The sequence below is a fragment of the Carassius carassius genome, chromosome 3 (assembly GCF_963082965.1).
Source record: "Carassius carassius chromosome 3, fCarCar2.1, whole genome shotgun sequence".
Lineage (NCBI taxonomy): Eukaryota > Metazoa > Chordata > Actinopteri > Cypriniformes > Cyprinidae > Carassius > Carassius carassius.
The window spans coordinates 865,155-876,572 of NC_081757.1; positions in this window are offsets into that span (position 1 = coordinate 865,155).

An 11,418-nucleotide genomic window follows, 5' to 3' on the forward strand; every position below is an offset into this window, starting at 1 on the left:
AATGAGGATCCGTTTATATGCAAACATTAGCATCTTTTATCTAAGATCTAAGTCATGCCTGCAAAATTAGCAGAAAGAACTATATTCCAAACACTGTGGGCACAAGCTACTCTCCTCAAGACTTCAAGGATGTTACCAAAGTGCATCTTTACAAACACAAAGGAAACAGACAGATGTGTGATAACCACCAAGGAATCTCAGTTCGTTCATTTTTATTTATTTGTGCTATTTACACAATGTTTAAGTTTTATTTTTTCACGTTTGTAGGTGTCCAGGTACAGAAACCGAATAATTAAATGTGAAATAGCACTGGATAGTCTTTAATGTAAAAATGAATATACAATCAAACCAAAATTTATTTAGACACCTTCAACATTTCTCACATTATTACAGTTTATTTGCTATTGCTTCTAATGGTTATACAATATGACAAGAACTTATAGTTAAACTGTGTCAGAACAAATTTGTCTTGATAATGTCATAACTTTGATAGAAATGTGTTTAATGGATTACCATTACAGACAACTTGTTATTATGACGATATCTACACAACTGTCAATACTTTGTTGACAAATTACCAAGCAATGCTTCATTTTGTACAGACTGTGGTGTGAAAAGGTTGCATTAGCAATAAAAAAAAAATAATAATAATAAAAAAACACACACATAGCCCAAGGAATGTATGGTACTTTATAGGGTGCTGAATATTTTTTGGTCAAAGTTTTATATATAGATAGAGAGATAAAATATGTATATCTATCTATTTCACTAGTAGTTCACTGTATGAAGATTCTTTGGGTATAATATGTCACAGTTCGCATAAATTTGCTATACTCACTTACATAAATGTATTAGTGTCCTTTAACTGTAAAATATACATATCAAAAATTATATCTGGAGTCTGAATAATTATTGGTTTGACTTTGCATAAATTCTTCTTAAAACTACAAAGTAATTCAGTCAAGAGCACTGAGTGATTTTTCTTTCATTTCCTTGGATTAACATTACAGCAGCTAGTAGCTAAATTAGGCGCGGTCACTTTAAGACAGGATGAACGCATCCATTATATTTCTTCCTCAACTGTTTACTTTCACTTAAGAAATAACTGACAAATAACTGAAAAAAACCAAGGCGGGTATTTGACATATTTTTTATGTATTTGTTGGCACAAGAGCAAAAATGGTAAATGGACTGCATTTATATAGCGCTTTCAACAGACCACATGGCCATCCAAAGCGCTTTACAATTTGCCTCACATTCACACATTCACACACACATTCACACACCGACTGCGGTGTCTGCCATTCAAGGCGCCATCCAGCTCGTCGGGAGCAGCTGGGGTTAGGTGTCTTGCTCAAGGACACCTCGACACTTGGTCAGGTGGAGCCGGGGATCGAACCACCAACCTTCCGGTTTGTAGACAACCTACATGAACCACTGAGCCACTGCCGCCCCAGTAGAAGAAAAAGAAGCAAACTGTGTTTAAGCGTTTTGTAACCAGCTAGCCTACTCTGTTAAGCTTTTCCACGTCTTGTGTTTGGATGCTTTAATGTTTAAATCGACAAGTGGTAAGTCTTAAAAACACGTGAAAATTATAATCTTTCGTGACGACGCACAGCTGTGGCCCGTCAACTTTCCTGAGCATCTTTTTAGGCTGGCTGATTCGGTTGAGATCGTTGGGGCCCCCCGTCAGCTCGGACCCCTATAATCGTTACCACCTTTCACCCCATTAGCGACGGCCCTGTCTGCTGCCCGCCAACCTCAAGAGAAGTGACAGGATCAAAATAACACCTTAACACTGCAATCATAGACTCAACCAAGGCATTTAATACCGTAAGTTGTGAAGGGCTTTTGAAGATCATGAGTAAATTTGGTTACCCTGAAAGATTCATTTGCATAACATGCCAATTCCACAACAGCATTGTGTGCTTGATGATAGAGATCTAGCTTTCACAGTTACAAATGGAGAGAAGCAAAGCTTTGTGTTTGCCCCCAGACTGTTCAGCATGATGTTTCCTGCAATGCTGACAGATAAGTAGATAAGATCAAGGTCCATGTGGCCAGACTATGTCTTTATCCTTACATTACGTCATGTTTGCTGATGACTCCGCCCTTAATAAGTGAAGTTCTTGTGACATGCAGAAGAGCCTCAAACTGTTCTCCACTGCATGAAACAACTTTGGCTCAACTATTTGTAGCCAGTTGACTAAGACATCTGTTTAATTAGATTTTTTGTTTTATGTCTAAGGATGTCTTTGTGAGTCGAGAAGCAGAGGTAGTTTTTCTCTCTCGTATTTATCTTGCATTAACAGTCTCTTTGTAACGTAATCACTACTACATTTATGATGTTAAAACACTGTTAAGAGTATCTGTCATAACTTGTATCCCTGTGATTAGCATATTTTTCTTGAAAGTGGTACTTTTAACCGTGTTAAATTGAGTGTTTCGTTTGCACGTGTATATTTCCATGCAGGAATGAGAGAGTAGGCCTTCGGATTTTATTTACTAATATTGCCTCACGCTACTCTGTTTAAGGTATGTTGTTTAAACTGTGATCATTAATTCAAATGTTTGTTTTATTTGTGAATTTTATAACCTTTATAACTTTATTGTACACAGTGGGTTAACAATCAAATTTTGATGCAATTTAGAGTTTATAGTATATTTTACATATGCATTTCAATGAGTTTACAGTACATCTGAATTAACTTTTTCAAATGTTGTGTTTACCATTAATTTTTTTTATTTGTTCTGTTATGTGAGATGATTGAGCACTGCATTTGTTCATGTTGAATATTGTATATCACTTTTAAATATATCGCTTGTCCTTTTAACCGGTTGCACTCAGATGCACTTTGTATGTGAATGGAGAAGCAGAGGAATGAGATAGTAGGCCTTCTGATGTCTGTATTGACTAAGGAATAAATTCATCATCCCAATCATGGTGTCGATGTGTTTCTGTGGTGTCCGGAGATTACCACTTGAAGAATCAGAATCAGAATCAGAAAGAGCTTTATTGCCAAGTATGCTTGCACATACAAGGAATTTGTTTTAGTGACATAAGCTTCCAGTACACAGAGACAACAACACAAAAAAAAAAAAAATAGGCTAATAAATAAGTGTATAAACAATTGTGCTATAAATGATAATGGAATAGGATTGAGTAAGATGCAGGGATGTACTAGGATGGAGGGCTAACAAATAAATCTAAGGATACTGCACATTTTTATTGCATAAGCATAAGTGGGGAACATTTAACTGTTGAAGAAACTGTTCTTGTGCCTGACTGTTCTGGTATTTGCGGCTCTGTGGCGCCGGCCAGATGGCAAAAGTTCAAAGATGGGGCTACTTGGATGTGAGGGATCCAGAGTGATTTTCTGAGCCCTTTTCCTCACTCTGGATGTATAGAGTTCTTGAAGGGTGGGCAGGGGAGCACCAATAGTCCTTTCAGCAGTCCGAACAGTTCTCTGTAGTCTTCTGATGTCTGATTTTGTTCCTGAACCAAACCAGACAGTTATTGAAGTACAACCCGAATTCCGGAAAAGTTGGGACGTTTTTTTAATTTTAATAAAATGAAAACTAAAGGAATTTCAAATCACATGAGCCAATATTTTTTATTCACAATAGAACATAGATAACGTAGCAAATGTTTAAGCTGAGAAATTTTACACTTTTATCCACTTAATTAGCTCATTTAAAATTTAATGCCTGCTACAGGTCTCAAAAAAGTTGGCACGGGGGCAACAAATGGCTAAAAAAGCAACCAGTTTTGAAAAGATTCAGCTGGGAGAACATCTAGTGATTAATTAAGTTAATTGATATCAGGTCTGTAACATGATTAGCTATAAAAGCTTTGTCTTAGAGAAGCAGAGTCTCTCAGAAGTAAAGATGGGCAGAGGCTCTCCAATCTGTGAAAGACTGCGTAAAAAATTGTGGAAAACTTTAAAAACAATGTTCCTCAACGTCAAATTGCAAAGGCTTTGCAAATCTCATCATCTACAGTGCATAACATCATCAAAAGATTCAGAGAAACTGGAGAAATCTCTGTGCGTAAGGGACAAGGCCGGAGACCTTTATTGGATGCCCGTGGTCTTCGGGCTCTCAGACGACACTGCATCACTCATCGGCATGATTGTGTCAATGACATTACTAAATGGGCCCAGGAATACTTTCAGAAACCACTTTCGGTAAACACAATCCGCCGTGCCATCAGCAGATGCCAACTAAAGCTCTATCATGCAAAAAGAAAGCCATATGTGAACATGGTCCAGAAGAGCCGTCGTGTCCTGTGGGCCAAGGCTCATTTAAAATGGACTATTTCAAAGTGGAATAGTGTTTTATGGTCAGACGAGTCCAAATTTGACATTCTTGTTGGAAATCACGGACGCCGTGTCCTCCGGGCTAAAGAGGAGGGAGACCTTCCAGCATGTTATCAGCGTTCAGTTCAAAAGCCAGCATCTCTGATGGTATGGGGGTGCATAAGTGCATACGGTATGGGCAGCTTGCATGTTTTGGAAGGCTCTGTGAATGCTGAAAGGTATATAAAGGTTTTAGAGCAACATATGCTTCCCTCCAAACAACATCTATTTCAGGGAAGGCCTTGTTTATTTCAGCAGGACAATGCAAAACCACATACTGCAGCTTTAACAACAGCATGGCTTCGTCGTAGAAGAGTCCGGGTGCTAACCTGGCCTGCCTGCAGTCCAGATCTTTCACCTATAGAGAACATTTGGCGCATCATTAAACGAAAAATACGTCAAAGACGACCACGAACTCTTCAGCAGCTGGAAATCTATATAAGGCAAGAATGGGACCAAATTCCAACAGCAAAACTCCAGCAACTCATAGCCCCAATGCCCAGACGTCTTCAAACTGTTTTGAAAAGAAAAGGAGATGCTACACCATGGTAAACATGCCCCGTCCCAACTATTTTGAGACCTGTAGCAGAAATCAAAATTGAAATGAGCTCATTTTTTTGTAAACTTTCTCAGTTTAAACATTTGCTATGTTATCTATGTTCTATTGTGAATAAAATATTGGCTCATGTGATTTGAAAGTCTTTTAGTTTTCATTTTATTAAAATTTAAAAAACATCCCAACTTTTCCGGAATTCGGGTTGTACACAGTACAGACTCAATGATGGCTGAGTAGAACTGTTTCAGCAGCTCCTGTGGCAGGTTTAACTTCCTCAGCTGGCGAAGGAAGTACAACCTTTGTTGGGCTTTTTCACAATGGAGTCAATGTGATTGTCCCACTTCAGGAGAGATGGTGGTTCCCAGGAATCTGAATGACTCCACTGCAGCCACAGTGCTGTTCATGATGGTGAGTGGGGAAAGTGCAGGGGGGCTTCTCCTAAAGTCCACGATCATCTCCACTGTTTTGAGCGTTTTCAGCTCCAGGTTGTTAATAATAATTCATTACATTTATATAGCGCTTTTCTAGGCACTCAAAGCGCTTTACATAGTCTGGGGGTATCTCCTCATCCACCACCAGTGTGCAGCATCCACCTGGATGATGCGACAGCAACCATAGTGCGCCAGAACACCCACCACACACCAGCTTACTGGTGGAGAGGAGACAGAGTGATGAAGCCAATCAGCAGATATGGGGATTGTTAGGAGGCCATGATGGTCAGAGGCCAATGGGCAAATTTAGCCAGGATGCCGAGGTCACACCTCTACTCTTTTCGAAAGACATCCTGGGATTTTTAATGACCACAGAGAGTCAGGACCTCGGTTTAACGTCTCATCCGAAGGAAAGTGCTTGTTGACAGTATAGTGTCCCCATCACCACACTGGGGCGCTAGGACCCACACAGACCACAGGGTGAGCACCCCCTGCTGGCCTCACTAGCACCTCTTCCAGCAGCAACCTAGTTTTCTCAGGAGGTCTCCCATCCAGGTACTGACCAGGCTCAGCCCTGCTTAGCTTCAGTGGGAAACCGGTCTTGGGCTCCAGGGTGATATGGCTGCTGTTAAGACTTCACCAGACAGCCAGCTGCTCAACCTCTTGTCTGTAAGCAGACTTATCACCGTCATAGATGAGGCCGATGACTGTAGTGTCGTCTGCAAACTTCAGGAGCTTGACAGAGAGGTCTTTAGAGGTGCAGTCGTTGGTGTACAAGGAGAAGAGCAGAGGGGAGAGAACACATCCCTTGGGGGCACCAGTGTTGGTGGAGCAGCTGTTTGACATGAATTTCCCCAGTCTCACTAACTGTTGCCTATCTGTCAGAAAGCTGGTGATCCACTGACAGATAGAGCTAGGAACAGAGAGCTGGGTAAGTTTGGTCTGAAGGGCTGTTGGGATGATGGTGTTGAAAGCCGAACTAAAGTCCACAAACAGGATCCTCACATAAGTCCCTGTTTTGTCCAGATGTTAGAGGACGAAGTGCAATCCCATGTTGATTGCATAATCCATGGACCTGCTTGCTCGGTAAGCAAACTGCAGGGGGTCCAGTAAGGGTGCAGTGATGTCCTTCAGATAAGCCAGAACCAGTTTTTAAAACGACTTCATGACGACAGACATTAGAGCCACAGGTCTGTAGTCGTTAAGTCCGGTTATCTTGGGTTTCTTTGGAATGGGGATTAGGGTGGAGCGTTTGAAGCAGGAAGGCACTTCAAACAACTCCAGGGATGTGTTGAAGATCTGTGAAAAGATGGGGGCCAGCTGTTCAGCACAGTTTTTTAGACAGGCTGGTGTAACGCCATCTGGGCCTGGTGCTTTTCTTCTTTTGTTCTTCTTGAAGACCTGGTGCACATCATCTTCACAGATTTGAAGAGCAAGGAGGTGTGGAGAAGGGGATTGCAGAGGGTGTTAATGGTTGTGTCGGGAGATGGTCAGAATGAGTGTAGAGGGTTTCAAATCTACAATAAAACTCATTCAGGTCATTAGCAAGTCATTGATTAGCCTCAGTGCAAGGGGATGGTGTCTTGTAGTTTGTGATGGCTGTCAGTCTTCTCCAAACTGAAGTTGAGTCGTTGGAAGTAAACTGGTCTTCCAACTTTTTAGCGTAGGTCTTTTTAGCCGCTCTAATCTCTTTGTTCAGTGTGTTCCTGGCCTGATTGTACAAGACCCTGTCCCCTTTTATGTAGGCATCCTCTTTGGCCTGACGAAGATGTCTGAGTTTTACTGTAAACCATGGCTTATCATTGTTGAATGTTAAATAAGTCCTGGTAGGAATGCATATAACCTCACAGAAACTAATATAGGATGTCACAGTCTCTGTGAGTTCTTCCAGATCGGTGGTAGCAGCTTCAAAAACACTCCAATCAGTGAGGTCAAAACAAGCTTGTAAATACTGCTCTGTTTCGCAGGTCCATCTCTTCACAGTCTTTACTACAGGTTTAGCAGATTTTAGTTTCTGCCTGTAGGTCGGTATAAGATGAACCAGACAGTGATCAGAATGTCCCAAAGCTGCTCGTGGAACAGAGTGATATGCATCCTTTATTGTGGTGTAACAGTGATCCAATATATTATTGTCTCTGGTGGGACATGTAACATGCTGTCTGTATTTTGGCAGTTCTCGGGAGAGATTGGCTTTATTAAAGTCCACAAGAATGATTAAAACAGAGTCTTGGTGTTGTTGTTCTGTGTCTGTGATCTGATCAGTGAGTTTCTGTAAAGCTGAGCTCACGTGCGCTTGCGGAGGGATGTAAACACTCACCAGAATGAACGAGTGAATCTCCCGCAGCGAATAGAACGGCTTGCAGTTGACAAACTGCATTTCTAGATCAGGACAGCACATCTTAATGCATTTTTTTATTTCATGGCGCCTTTCAGAACACCCACGGTCACCTTACAAGCAATTTACAGGTCACAGCATAAGACAAAACAAACAACAAACAAACAGCATATATATATAAAGTGGATTTAAGTCTCAATAAAAAATATTATAAAAAAGCCTGTATAAAAAGATATGTCTTAAGACGCTTTGTAAAAGTCAACAAGCAATCGCTATTGTGAACATCGAGGGGAAGAGAGTTCCATAGGCGGGGGGCAACATAACTAAAAGATCTGGCACCCATAGTAGTAAGTCGAATCCGAGGTACTGCAAGAGAAATTAAAGATGAAGATCTAAGTGCACGTGAAGGAGTATAAACCTGGAGAAGTTGAGTAAGGTATTGTGGTGCGTGATTATGAAGTGCCTTATAAGTGAGTAGCAAGATTTTGAATTCAACTCTATATTTTACTGGAAGCCAGTGCAATTGCTGGAGAACCGGAGAAATGTGATCAGTATAGGGTGTTCTAGAGAGAACACGAGCTGCAGAATTCTGAACAAATTGAAGCTTATGCAGCTATTTGGAGGGAATACCTGTAAGAAGAGCATTGCAGTAGTCTATACGTGAGGTGACAAGTGCATGAATGAGAACTGCAGTATTATTATTTGAAAGAAATGGACGTACATATTATTAATCTGAGCTTTAAAAGATAGTGTGCTATCCATGATGACACCCAAACTTTTAACCTGAGAGGAAGGACAGATTGCAGTATTATCAATGTGTAAAGAGAAACGATTAGAATTAGACACAGCAGATCTAGTGCCAACAAGCAGAGCCTCAGTTTTATTGCCATTTAATTTCAAGAAGTTCGCTGAAAGCCAGTCTTTAATTTCAGCTAAACAGCTTGACAAAGATGGCGGAGGAAAAGAGCCGGTAGGTTTGGCAGACAGGTAAAGTTGGGTGTCATCCGCATAACAGTGAAAATTAATACCATATTTCCTTAAAATATCACCAAGAGGGAGCTTATATATATAATGAAGAGAAGCGGGCCCAAAACAGAACCCTGGGGAACACCAGCGGTGACTGTAGATAGGCAGAGTCAGCTGCCAACAGTAGATCATTGGTTATTCTGACAAGAGCAGTCTCAGTGCTATGGTGGGGACGAAAACCAGATTGGAATTGTTATTTTTGGACAATTTTTGGTTATTATTGGACAGATGTTCATGAATTTGAATTGCAATACACTTTTCAACTACCTTAGAGATGAATGGTAAATTTGAAATTGGACGAAAATTTTCAAAATCAAATGGATCACCCCCTGGTTTCTTAAGTATGGGTGTAATAATAGCAGATTTAAGAGATGGAGATACAAAACCAGAACCAAGTGAAGCATGGACAATTTTAGTAATCAACGGCAAAAGGGCGGGTAAACAAGCTTTTACTAAAGGAGTTGGTAGAGGGTCTAATTGACAAGTCGAAGATTTAGATTTGCCTATCAGACCCACTATCTCTGAAACAGTTGGTAGTGTAAAGTTAGAGAAGACAGAGTGGGGGGTGGGGGGTATGTGAGTGATAGACTGACAGGAGTCATTGTGAAGAGTACCAGTAAGTAATTGCAGATGTACATTTTCAACCTTAGATGTAAAAAAAGTCAAAAAGCGATCACATAAGTCAGTGGAATACATATCAGATGGCAAAGAATCAGGTGGTTTCAGAATATTGTTTACCACCAAGAAAAGAGACCTAGAGTTCCCATTGCTAACTCCAATTACATTGGAGTAGTAATCGGACTTAGCTGTAGTCAGTGCATTTTTCTAATTTTGAATATGTTCAGCATACATGTCTTTATGAACAGTAAGGCCAGACCTGACGTACAGCCGCTCTAACCTACGGCCTTTAGTTTTAAGTTCACGCAGTTCAGGTGTTAACCAAGGAGCTGAATGCACAAATGAAACCCTTCGCGTTTTCACGGGTGCAAATTCATCTAAAAGCATGTTCAGTCCATCATTGTAATATTTTACCAGTTCATCAACAGTAGTGAAATCAGATTTACTGGAAAAGATGGCAGGTTCATCAGCATGAGAAGGCAAATCAATGTTCTTAATATTGCAAAATGTAATCGGGCGACACAGGTTTACCTTAAAAATGGCCAGTTTGGCACAAAATGAGACCAGAAAGTGATCTGATATGGATAGATCAGAAACAGTACAATTAAAAGGTGTTATACCAGAGCAACAAACAAGATCAAGAGTATGCCCCTTAGTATGAGTGGGCAGTGTATTAAATTGTTGTATACCAAAGCAATCCAAACATGAGAGAAATTCGCTTGTAAATGCATTACTGACATTATCTGTGTGAATGTTAAAATCACCCAGAAGGATAACATTTGAAGATATGGAACATAGATAAGTTAAGAGTACAGATAATTCAGTTAAAAAGGCATTATTGCTCTTTGGAGGGCGGTAGATAGTTATGAGGATGGTTGGAATTGCAACATTGATTTGTATGGCAATTGACTCAAAAGAAGAATATGTGGACAAAGTTAACTGAGATACTTTCAATTTCTTTTTATAAAGTATTGCTAGCCCCCCTCCCCTTCCCGTATCACGAGATTAACAAACATAACTATATCCTGGGGGAACACACTCGTTTATATGGAAAAAGTCGTCTGGTTTCTGCCATGTCTCAGTTAGATAGAGAATGCAAATTCACGGTCAGACAGTAGATCGTACACCAGGGGTCCTTTAGTGGAAAACGATCGTATATAAAGTAATCCAAAGAAAAAAATTGTTTTTATCAGAATCGTTGCCAACCGATCTGGCCGGGTTGATTAGTACACTGCGATTGACACTGCGAGTACGTGTAAGCCTCCTAGGCAGGCGTGGTTTAGATGACCAAAAGGACTGTATTTGACATGAGCCATCGGTGTTATAACTCCGCCGAGACCCGCAATGTATATATTTCCAACGTGGAATGTACACAATATCCAAGGGAAGATGTGGAGCTGACAGAAGATTAAAAGGACGCAAACGGAGCTGAGTAAGTTCTGCCTCCGAATACTGGAGCATCGCCCATGCTACCGAGTGGTATACTGCAGAAAGAACGACCCAGATGTAGTTCATCCGCACCAGTAGCTCAGTGATCTTCATAGTTGAACCGCGTGCCAGAGGTACCGCAAAGAGCACTTAGTAACCGGCAGTCAATCGGCAACCGCATAGAGCATCAACAGTCATAGGTATGCAGGTAGATCAACCAGCATACAAATCCGCCGAATTGGCGTGGATACAGAGGTCAGACTCCTTAAAATGATATAAAAACAGTTCATAGATACATCCATGCATTCATAAGTGCAGGACGATTTTGAAGCGCTAAAAGTTTTAAAATTCCCTCCCTGAGCAGCGGCAGCTAACAGCGCCAGCGTTCACCCGGAAGGGTCTTGTCTTGTCTTCTTTAACACAGTTACATCTGTACACCACCGTTCATTGATGTAAAAGCATGTCCCCCCGCCGCGCGATTCCCCCCATTGATTCTGCTTCACGATCCGTTCTAAACAGCTGAAAACCCGGAAGATGCAGCGCGCTGTCCGGTATGGCGTCATTCAGCCAGGTTTCTGTGAAACATAGAAAAGCAGAGTGTGAGAAATCCTTATCTGTCCGAGAGAGCAGAAGGGGTTTGTCCGTTTTGTTGGGTAGAGAGCGGAG